General features: G+C 38.4%; 1 protein-coding gene across 6 annotated transcripts in view; it reads left to right on the forward strand.

Moving 5' to 3' along the window:
- Positions 1-12,273, forward strand: part of LRRC4C (leucine rich repeat containing 4C) — a 1,217,740-nt gene that overhangs the window by 1,090,957 nt on the left and 114,510 nt on the right. Inside the window, exon 1 of one of the 6 annotated variants that reach the window (XM_049713175.1) lies at positions 8,018-8,063. The exons of the other annotated variants lie outside the window; for them this stretch is intronic. The gene's annotated coding sequence lies outside the window, so the exon portion shown is untranslated. Of the gene's footprint in view, positions 1-8,017; positions 8,064-12,273 lie in introns of those variants that run through there. 6 annotated transcript variants of the gene reach the window in all.

The following is a 12,273-nucleotide window of genomic DNA, read 5'->3' on the forward strand; positions in this document are numbered from 1 at the left end:
ACATTGGAAAATGTGCTCCACATTTTTACTGAAATATCATATTAACTACTCTACAAATGTAGAAATGGACTCTCTGGATATGTTTAAAATCTGTCAAATTCTTCCTTCTCATCCTGCAAACAAACAAATTATGTGTAGATTTGCCATTGTCCCTGCAGCAACTCAAATCACCATGAATTGGGCGGACTCTTAGCAGGAGGATTTTAATGGTTTATTTACGTATGCATATAATCCCTCCATCGAATTCGGACCACATACTTGTCTGCCTGAGATGAATTTTATTGATGTGTTTTTTTGTCTTGCTTCTAACTCTATTGTTCAGATTTTAATTCCTGACAATGCATTAGTGCCAAATGATACCATTAGTGCCGTTAGGAGTTGAGTTTTGCCAAAATATTCAATACCTGCTGTGTCTATTCTCCAGAAAAGAGAACAATCCAATCTTCTTCACTGGTTGTGACTTTAGTTGAAGTGTGGTTTTTAATTTGAGACACTTTGGGGTTGCAAAAGGAGATAATGGAATATTTAGGCTGTGGAGGATTTAGAAAGCAGGGCAAAATTGAAGCCCTTTTTAAATGTCTAAATCTGTGAGGTTCACTTTGAAAAATAAGTTTCCCAACATTATGTATACTCTCAAAGCATATTTAAATTACTTCAACAGCTGCAATAATAAAATGACACTGGAAAGCATGAACATGAAATACACGAGGCAAAGTAAAAGGGCAAAGTAATGAGATCAATCATGCCAAGAGGATAATGAAAGACTGACCTACAGAGCCTACTCAGGGAGAGAGACATGGGAGCCGATATTTATAGCATGATGGAAGAGATGTAGATAGAATTTTGCACAAAGTGCTATGGGAAAAAAATGGAAGGAATCAACATTTATTGTGCTAGAGATGGGAGGAAGATGAGGAAAAGAAGAGAAAGTTTTATTTAAGTCTCTGTTCCTTCAAAACAACAGATTTCTCAGTTGTTTCCAGAACAGAAAATACTTGGACTGCCCTTTTAAATGTGTGACACGAGACCCTGACCTTCATCAATTTAATTCAGTGTTGTAAAGCCATACCGGACAATGTGTTTCTCTGTTTCCCTGAAGGAGCCTATTAGTCACGCCATGTATGTAGAATTGGATGGTCTGTGTATGTTTCAGATCTGTGAATTTCCTCAGAGGTGGTCAGACAGGGGCAGCTGGAGGTCTGGAAAAAGATGTGGAAAATGCCCCCCAGCTGTTCCCCTGGACTGGATGGGGAATGCCAGCAGGTTCTGAAATAGCAAGCACACTTGATCCTGAAGATGAGATTCCTCTTCTTGGCAGTTCTGCCCAGGGTAAGGGCTTGGGAGGAGAGGAAGAATGATGGTATAGGAATTCCCATCCAAATTAGGTTGCAGTCTTGGCTCTTCAAGGAGAGCCTGAGTGTATTCATCAGCTCAGAAAAAAAAATCTTTTATGGTCCAAAGAATGAAAGTCCTTTTATCTAACAGCTAGAAAATTTAGCTTGAAGAGTATGCAGGTAGTTCTTTCTTGGCCCTTATTTTTCTCACTGCTCTGTGCTTTACGGGATGACTAAGGTGAGTGAGTCAAAAGTACAAGTATCAAAGAATTTCAAGTTATTCACCAAACTTACTTTAAACGCAATACTTATTTATTTATTTTTTAACACCTTTATTGGAGTATAATTGCTTTACATTGTTGTGTTAGTTTCTGCCGTATAACAAAGTGAATCAGCTATACGTATACATATAGCTGTATATATCCGCTCCCTCTTGCGTCTCCCTCCCACACCCCCATCCCACCCCTCTAGGTGGTCACAAAGCACCGAGCTGATCTCCCTGTGCTATGCGGCTGCTTCCCACTAGCTATCTATTTTATATTTGGTAGTATATATAAGTCCATGCCACTCTCCCACTTCATCTCAGCTTAATTTTTTAAATGTGATTTTGAACTGAGAACAGCATTAAAAATTGGGGAATGTAGAAGAAAACCCTCTTATGCTGTAAGGGATTTTAAAGCATTGCTAACTAAGGAGCTTGTAGCAAATAACTCTGCCTTTTCAGTCTCTACGCACTGTAGGCAGCGTTTTCTCCCGGAAAGGAAAGAATATGGGCTTTGGAGGTACACAGTGTTCTCTGTTTTCAAATACTGACTCTTTCACTTACTGAGATAGTAGCTAACATTTAATGAGAGTTTACTACGTGCCAAGCACAGTTCTAAGTTTTCTACACATAGGTATTTAATAGGAAATAGACCCAGCTGTTAGAATAGAGAGATCTAAAGTACAACGGACCAAGCAAGATCTAGATTCCATTTCTCTCTCACATTAACAACACAGAGATGGATGGACTAGGCAGTGGTGATGCACTTCTCCACAACATCCTCCCGGGACCCAGGTTCCTTCTCCGTGTTGTCTGGTTTGATCCTCCTCTGTGTGCTGCTGGCTCTCTAAAACCAAGCCCCCATATCAGACTGTAGGATGAGCAGCTTCATGTCAAACATGATCTTGAAGCAGCACACATCATTTGTACTCACGTTCTGTCATCCAGGACTTAGTCACATGACCAGCCTTCCCTGCAATGAAGGAAGGGAAATCTGGATTCTAGCTGGTTAACCAGGTATTTTGCTAAAGTGTAGGGCAGGGGTCCCCAACCCCCGGTACTGGTCCGCAGCCTGTTAGGAGCCGGGCCGCACAGCAGGAGGCGAAGCTTCATCTGCCGCTCCCGCATCGTTCCCCCGTCGCTTGCGTTACCGCCTGAACCATCCCCCACACCCCGGTCCGTGGAAAAATTGTCTTCCACCAACTGGTCCCCGGTGCCAAAAAGGTTGGGGACTACTGATGTTGGGGGATGGGTCCGCCATATTGCATGATTCCTGGGATTGCCATCCCTATAGGTTATAATGTGAATGGTGACCCTGAAGTTGGGTCACAGGGCAGCCCTGTTTGGAGATACTAAAAGGAAGCAGGGGAGAATGGATGTGAAAGACAATGAGCATTTTCTGTCATGATGTATTAACTTCTTTAACCCTCAAAATGCCGTACCAGTTTTATTTTCATCTTTACAGGCAACTCAGTCACAAAATTTGTTTAAAATCAGTGGTCCCATAGCCACAGCAGTGTGAGATCCAGACAATTTCACACAGAAATTGTGCTCTTAATGACTACTGTATTTCCCCTGTGCCTGAGAAACTAATATTGTAGCTAGTAGCTTAATAATTAGGTGCAGTTAATACATCAGTATTATTAAGATCCTACTGTGTTCGGGGAGTTGTGGAGTATGTTGTAGAGGTTTTGTGTGTGTGGGGGGGGGTGGGTGGGGGTGTGTAGGTGTGTGTGTTTTCCAGTGGGTGAACGGGGTGGCTGATTCCTTGAGTGTATGCTGGAGATTTCAAATTCTGGCCAAAAAATGCTGTTTCTTCAGCTTTCATCACTGCATGTAATTTTTGTTTCTAGTGTTAAGCAGTGATGGTCTCTGTTTTAAAGATATGTTCTTTTCTAATTGAAGTTGGCTATTTGTGTCATACCCTTCCCATATCTCATAACTTTTAAAACTCATTTTTATCACTCAGATTTATAATCTTCTCAGTTAGGCAAGATGAAAGTGGTCACTATCGTCTTCCAGTGAAGACTATATTTGCTACCCCACTGAAGAATGCCTTCTCCTCAGCACTGGAAAATATATCACCCACAACAAATGGTCTTCCCTTCTGATAAAACATAACCCTAACCTATATATTTTGGAGGAACTTTATTATGGGAGGGAGAAAAATCCCAGTTAACTTGAATTTGTTCTTCTCTTCTACCAGTAACATTCAGTGTTCCTTTATTTTTCTTTCTAAATTTAATATATAATGCTTTTAAAATAATTGTTTCCTTTTTGTATTTTGGTGATCATTTTGTGTATGAGTGCATTTTATATTTTTTCTGGTTTTCTTTTGGCAAGAGGCAGAATTAGTTTTTAAAACAGCAATATGTTGAGAGAAGAAAGGAGATGAATGTCAGTGGTTGCTTGTTAGTGAATTAGTGCTTTATTCCTTTTTAAAAAATTTTTTATTGAAGTATAGTTGATTTATAATGTGTTAATTTCTGCTATACAACAAAGACTCAGATATATATATATATATGTATTCTTTTTTATATTCTTTTCCATTATGGTTTATCCCAGGATATTGAATATAATTCCCTGTGCTATACAGTAGGACCTTGTTGTTATCCATTCTATATGTAATAGTTTGCATCTACTATATTTTTAGGGTATAGACTGAGATGCAGCCTGATTCCCTAAATTTGTTTTTGACACTCAACTTGTAAGCTGTGAGACCTTGGGCAAATCACTGTACTTTCTGTGTTTTTGTTACCTTATTTGCAAACTGGGGATAACAATAGGATGAAACTTGGAAAGTTAGTATGAGGATTAAAGAAGTTAATGGATGCAACAGTGCCTGGCACATGGTAAGCAACTTATACAGTTTAGCTGTTTATCATCATTTTCTTCATTGTCATCTTCGTGTGGACTGGGTTAATAATCATTCTGTTATCTCTATGCTCATATATTGGTTCCTAGGTGTATTGGTTTGTTGACATTGAGAAGTTCAACTGCAGAAAGTGAACTATTCCTCCTTGGTTTAAGTCCCTTCAGATAGACAGGAGGGTTTTAAGTAAAGAATATTTTGAAGAATCTGGAATTTTTCACTCTTCCTATTCAGAACAGATTTAGGTTAGAATCAAATGTAATTGTAGGCTCAATAAAAGATATGCTGAAACACTCATGGTAGAAGGAAAAAGGTGTTGAGATTGTTGTTATTTTCCATATCTTCTCAGTAACTTAACTGGTCACAAAATATGATTGATCATTTTCTCTGTAAGTAGCTTTTGGCTAGAGCCTACAAATGATACAATAAGAATATAGACACTGCTCCTAGGAATCTTAAATTATATATATATATATATATATATATATATTAGTGTAATATACCTATAGACATTATTGCAATTGAATAATTCAAATAATTACCGTTCTCGAAATGCATATTGAGAAAATTGAGAAACCAAAATGAGTTGAAAGAATTAAGGAGTTTAGGCAGAAATTGTTTTTGAGGTGGATTTTTTATTTTTAAAACTTCCAACTATTTGTGAAACAAGTTCACACAAGTATCTGAGCATTTTGATTGGGTCCCAATCCAAACTTGCTGTCCAGAAGGTTGGATGCATCACTGTAAAATACCCCCCTCACTATAATTATGGGGATGACAGATGTATGTAGAGACTATGAGCATGATGTACATGAATAATAATGCTCAATTTTGCTATTTTTAGGAGACAGGCATATTGCTGTAATATTTAACTATACAGAGTAGCTCACTTTGTAATTCCAGGACTCTTTTTTTTTTTGCGGTACGCGGGCCTCTCACTGTTGTGGCCTCTCCCGTTGCGAAGCACAGGCTCCGAACGCGCAGGCTCAGCGGCCATGGCTCAGGGGCCTAGCCGCTCCGCGGCATGTGGGATCTTCCCGGACCGGGGCACGAACCTGTGTCCCCTGCATTGGCAGGCAGACTCTCAACCACCGCGCCACCAGGGAAGCCCTCCAGGACTCTTGAAGGGCTAATTCTATTACAGAATCATATACTCTGTTGATGTTTCAACCATGGCCTGGTGTAGCACTTAACAATAGGTATGTCTACTGGCTTTTAAAAAGCAAAGAAATGTATTTTCACATAGAACACAAAGTTCAGGGGAAGAGTGGTTCTGGTTTATCTTACTGTTTCAACAGCAGCATCAAGGACAAACATCTTTCCATCATTTTGCTCTGCTGTTATGTGCTTGTTACCTTTGTCTTTAGTCAAACGCCCCCTGTAGTCACAAGAGATTACAACAGTGCTAGGCATCATATCCAGACATGATATAGGCCAGGACCAAAGAGTTTAGCTCTTTCTTGAGTCTTTTAAGACTGAGGAAAACTTTCTCAGAAATCTCCACTAAGCCTGCCTTAATGTTTCACTGGCTAGAATCCTATAACCCACTAGCAAAGGAAATGAGGCAACCAGGATTGTCTCAGATGAGTCAGGATCCACTCTTTGAGGCTTTGTGGAGAGCTGCATGGAGGAGGGTAAATACCTGAATAAAACTGAGGTTTACTTAGGAAGTAGAAAGAATGGGGATAAGGATACATTATTTCAGGCGTCAACCGTGTCTATTACACTTGGCATATGGTAGAATACTCTTATGTTTTTGTCTTTATGAAAGAGAGAAAGGAGGGAAGGAAGGAAGGAAGAAAGGAAAGAAGGAGAGAAGGAAGGAAGGGAAACACTTGCATAATGTGTTTTGTTTAATCTTCACTGCCCAGCCAATAGAAATCTGATTTGTTTCTGTCAGTTCCAGGTAGACCACAATAAACATACCTTTGGGACAAGCATTAGAGCCACATTTCAGAAGCTGATTAGAATTGGGTGGCCACTGCTTCTTTCTTGGTAAGGGGTCAACTCATTGCAGTAATATATTAAATAGCCCTTCAAAATGGACGAACCAAGAAGCAATGTCCTTTGGAACTAACACTCTTAAGTATCCAAATTAATGGAAAATGCCTGCACTAATGAAATAAAACATCAGGGCTTTGGCAGGAGGTGATTGGCAGAAACACCGGATGGCTTGATATATCTGTCTCCTGAAGACATAAATGAATTCCTCCTTCTAAAAGTGAATGAACAACTGTGGCTGAAGCTAAAGCAATGGTTTAGAGAAAATGACTTCCTGTCTTCTGCCAGAGAACCTAGGAGCACATTTCTCAGCTTATAGTCAGGAAATCTCAGGCAGAGAGGGGTTAAATGACTCACACACACAGTCCCTCAGCTGTTTTATATCAAAACCAGAATTTGAACCCAAGGCAATGGGTAACTACTGGGCTATAGTGCATCTTCAAGGTTAAGTTTAACGATCCATAAATCAGTTTATTTCCATCACCTTCCTTACTTAGGACAAACCATGTTCACCCTGATCCTTTGAAGAGAAGAAGTGAGAACATGATAACAGACAAAGTAATTTACTTTGGTAATCTTATTTATGCATCATGAGTATATTTTGAGATAGCTATTGTTATTCTTATTTTATAGATAACTGCACTTTATAGAGATTAGGTAATAAGTCTTAGGTCTCTCAGCTAGAAAGTATCGTATCTGGGATTCAAATCAAGATGTATCTGAATCTACACCAGCTCTATATGCCAACCTGCTTCTTTGCTTGGTATTTAGTCAAAAACACCAAGTAAACAAGCAAACAAACCACAGGAGTTCTTATTCCAGAAGTAGCCTTAAATATTTGAATATAAAAGTATAGATTGAGAATCTATGTGAATGATAACTTTGGAGTTCAGCGTGGAATGCCTCTGCAACCATAATAAAGATATTTAGGATTTGTTTCTCTCTGTATAAATGCCAAGTAGCATTTCTTACACTTGAGGATTAGGTGAAATTTCTTCTGATCCAAAATTCTTTTCTCTCCACTGTCATCTCTAAAATTTTACCCAGACATCATTAACGTGTTTGTGTAAGCACTTCATTTAGTAGCAGAGAGGCAGTTAAGGTCTGGGAAGATGAGTCTAGAATCTCTATTTCTCAAAAAGAAAGTTATTGATGTTTTGTGCAGTGATATGTCTATATAAAAGTGTTTAGATAAAACATTGTTTATGTGAATAAGCATAAAACATGCCATGTATTTTCATACATGGATTACACAGAGCTTTTGATTGTTTTACTTTCATTTGTCGTGTGTTCTCTACTGCAGCAATATAGGAGCTTTCCATTTTGTGTATTAAGGGTCATAAGGACATGTGAAATCAATCCTAGGCACACATTTTGAAGCTGGACCATTTTATCTTTGCCATCCTGTAGGTTTCAAAGCATCTCTGCTTCACAAAGAAACCCTGAATGAAAGCAAAATGGAGTAAAAATTTTTAGAAAGAGCTTTTTATTTTTTGTCTCCTCTTGGAAATCTATATCAATACTTGACCTTTTTACACCCCTATCAGGATACAATGGAGTCTGCCTGTGCTGACTTGGAACCTTAAAGTGTGTGGTAAGATCTATTTGTCTTGCGAGCTGTCTGTTCCTTGGGGCAATGTGTGTGTGTGTGTGTGTGTGTGTGTGTGTGTGTGTGTGTGTGTGTGTACATAATTGCTTGGTTGCTACATGTGAATGATGTTTTGTGGTTTACACGATGCTTTCACCTATAGCATTTCATTTGAGTCTTCTGCTTCCATGAAATAGATATAGATGATAGATAGATAGATAGATAGATATAGATGATAGATAGATAGATAGGCAGACACAGAGATACAGAGATACAAACAAATATAGAGAGATAATAGGTTGAACATAAGTATAAATGATTCATTGAAGCTCAGAGAAGCTAAGTTCATGTAACTGGTTAGAAGCTGGTTAGAACCAGATGCCAAATAATCCTCCTAACACTGAACACCACAGGGGGCCCTTCCAAGATGCATCTATAAAATAGGCGTCCAGATGAGCATGTGATCTTTGCTGTGTCACAGCACAGGATACTGCAGTGAGAATATCAGAAAATGACGTGTTTGTCAAAGCATCCTAAGAACAGAAATCTGTGTAAGGCATTACGTAAGCTCTTTTAAGTTAAAGTAACTTACTGGATGCCAGGAACTTCTTTAAACCGAAATCAGAGAAAAGGAGACCAGTTGGTATAAAATGAGGAGGTGAAAGTGCTGTTCATTTGTTTCTTATCTCATGTATACAGGCCCCTCAACCTCCGAACTGAACTCTTATACACATGCACATTCCCTTGCAATTCAGTTACTTTTACCTTCCTTGCTGCAGGCCTCTGGGGACATGGGGCTGAGGGCAGTGCAGGGGGTGAGGGAGTGAGAAGGTTTGAAAATGCCTCTGGTTGTTAAGTCTGAATATGAATATGGCTGATGTTTGGAGGAGGATTGGTCGCAAAAGGGACTGCTGTGTAGTCTGAGGTGCTTGCTGTTTGTATCAGAGAAGAATCACGGGGTGGATTTTGCTTCACCCACTGAGCAGTTAAATGACATCATGCAATCTTTTAGTTGTCCTGGTATTTAATTACTTCCTCTTTATAGGAGCAAGAATAATCGCTGTCTCCTAGTATTATAATGAAAAGTATAATGAATATACCTAAAACCAAAAAGAGACAAGCAATAAAATGCAGCCACTGCAATGATGGTATTCTGCAGTTTGTAGGAGATCATGCTTATTGGTTCTGAGTGGCCTCCTTTCCAGGTACTCAGGAGGGGCTTGTCTTGTGTTTGTATTTCTTTCCTACAAAGATTCCCGAATTGCCAAATGCACCACTACTGCTTGCAGTATCCCAATGGGAGTATCTGCTTTTGGTAGATTTTAAACTACCTAAACCTGAAAAGACAAATCTATGTCACTTTTAGAACGTTATAATTAAAACCTCAGCTTGAGAAATAAATGAAGATATGCAGAGCCAGTTCACTTCTAGGGTGAGAAAAAGTCATTCATCATCACAACTTGGTGTTAAGATCACAGTGCTTCTGTTTTTCAGTCCAAACAAATGGCTAAGTAGTCTACAGAAATAAGCAAAGTCAGATGACTTTCAATTGCTCTGCACTAAATTGGGAAAAAATGAATATCTTGTCAGGAAGAAAGGTAGTATCATACTGTCTGTGCTGTTTTATTTAATCAAGTCCCTCTGATTTGGAAATTTCAAAATAATCATCATTTTTTCATGAATGTGTCTTCGAGGAAAAAAAAAAGCTAGAGATTCACTGCATATTATAGCGAACAAAGCATTTTAGACATGATGTATTTAGAGATATCAGATTACTTTTATCTAGTTTTCTGAATGCAGTTTTCCAGGAAAGGTCATTAAGTGTGTGTGTGTGTCTGTGTGTGTGTGTGTCTGTATACACATATATTAAATATATTTAATTGTTATATATAATATATGTATATACATACTTTTTTGATTTCTTAAATATATAGAGAAAAGTTTTTTTTTCACTTTGACATCTAATGACTTTTGATCTCTCTTTCTTTGAATCCAGAGTGTAATTTAGCAGTCACTTTTGTTTCACTTTTGAATGAAGTGTGAATTCAGTGCATTTTATAATACAGTATGTAGTTATTGGGAAATGAGACTAATTTGATTCCAACCAACATATTTTAATTAACTGTTTGCTGTAGGCCTAATACTCCTGGGTATATTAGGATTAAAAAAAAAGCACAGTCACTGTTCATGTGGTCCTCATGAGCTAAAGAAGTGGTTGTTAATTGGGGGTGATACTAGCTATCACTCAGGGGACATTTGACAATATCTAGAGACAAATTTGGTTATCACAGTTGAAAGGGAGATGCTGCTGACATTCAGTGGGTACAGTCCTGCTAAACATCCTAGAATTCCCAGGACAACCCTATAAAAAAATTTATATAGCACCCAGAGGCAGTAGTGCTGAGGGTACGAAACCTTGTCTGTAGGGTAGAGAAATAAATAAGGCACTGTGATAAGCGCCACTTTAGAGACATGAATGAAGTGCTCGGGGAACTCAAAGGAAGGAGAACTGGGGGTGGGGAGGTGTTGAAAAAAAGCTTTATGGAGGAAATGACATTGGGGCTTGGCCCAGAACAATGAAGAATGGTTTCCCTAGCGGAGGATGGAAAGCAGAGAGCATTCTGGGTAGTGGGGCAAAGATGAGCCAAACAGAAAACTAATCACCCACAAGGCTTTGACTGCATGCGGTTACCACTGAGGCAGACTTTGATTCATGGTTATGTACAAATCAGGGTAATGACATAACTCTATGTGGGAGGGTTTTTTGTTTGTTTCAAATGTGGATTTTAAGCTGCATATGAAAAAACTCTTAAGAGAAGATATAAAATCATTTTCTACTAGCAGGAGGAAGCTTTTCTGCCTTCAGTTTTCCCATAGTGCAGTCAGTGTGTTTACAGACTGGCCGCTAACTCTTCCTGTCTTCCAAAGCTTTCTGGAAATTGAACTTGGGACAAGAGCTTTACACAAGCTTAGAACCCTTTGGGAGATAAAGTGATTCCCATGTCTGGAAAACCAGAATATTAAGACCTTCAAAAGGCTCTCTGACAGAAAAGACCAGAGAGTCTTTCAGGTTTTCTTTAATACTTATGGTACTATGCAGTGGCCCAGAGTGTGGGCTCTGAGAGTCTCCCCTCAAGAACTTACCCCTTGTGTGATTTTTGATAAGTAATAGAATCCCTTTTTGCTTCTATCTTCTTCTTCAAATGCATATAATGATATCTATATCATAAGATTGTTTTGAAGATTAAATCTCATACCATTTACAGCCTGATTTGTAGTAGGCACTCAATATTAGTTATTTTCACTTTCCCCATTTTGATGTGAAAACATGGGGCTCTTAAGCAAGATTCTAGCCTTCCTGGTTGGCAGAGAAGACATTGCAAAGGATAGCTTTATAATAGGAAAATGCTGAGTGCTGTGGGCAGATAATGAGGTTGTTCAAGAACCGTTCAATTAACAAAATGAAACGAGTGTGGTGCACGCAGTTGTTACGCTGAAGATGTTTTTGAAATGTTGATGCTGACGGCACACGTGGTGATTTTAAAAGGTCCATATTTAAATTAGTATAAAAAAAAGGGAAGGGATTATAGGATTGGGTGGTGGGAGTGTGAGGTTGAAAGCAAGCAAGTTTAGTTTAGATTAAAGAAAAGTCTCTTGAGTGATTAAAAGACAACCATAAAGTCCTCCTGGGGAAATGGTATCACTTTATCTCCTGCTGAGCAGGTGGTATTATTCCTCTTTGCTTAGATTCCTGATAATTCATGGCAGGAATGGTAAACAAATTATTTTCTGCTTCTTGTGAGCATGAATACTGGAAGATATATATATATGTCACATACATACCTTTTACTTCTAATGTTTATATTTTAGTTAAAAATTCATTGAATAGTGAGTTTTATCATTAAAGAATGAGCTGCTTCTATAATCTAAAAAGGTAGAAATCGAAATATGGTACTTCTACCTGTAACCTCTTATGTAAACAGTGTTTTGAGGGTTCAAACTAGGATTATTAAAATATCAGAAGATAGATTTCAGTTTCTTTTAGCTAATATCTTTCCCACTGGTACAAATATTAGTGGTGAGGGAAACCACATGCTTCTGTTCATATTTTTCCTACTAATAGGAGATGAGATGATTTTCACCACAGTTAAGTTAGAAGAATGAATCTGTCATATATGTCACCTCACAGAAGCATCTAAATGAAATGCCAATGTTA

The sequence above is a fragment of the Orcinus orca genome, chromosome 8, assembly GCF_937001465.1.
Source record: "Orcinus orca chromosome 8, mOrcOrc1.1, whole genome shotgun sequence".
Classification (NCBI taxonomy): Eukaryota; Metazoa; Chordata; class Mammalia; order Artiodactyla; family Delphinidae; genus Orcinus; species Orcinus orca.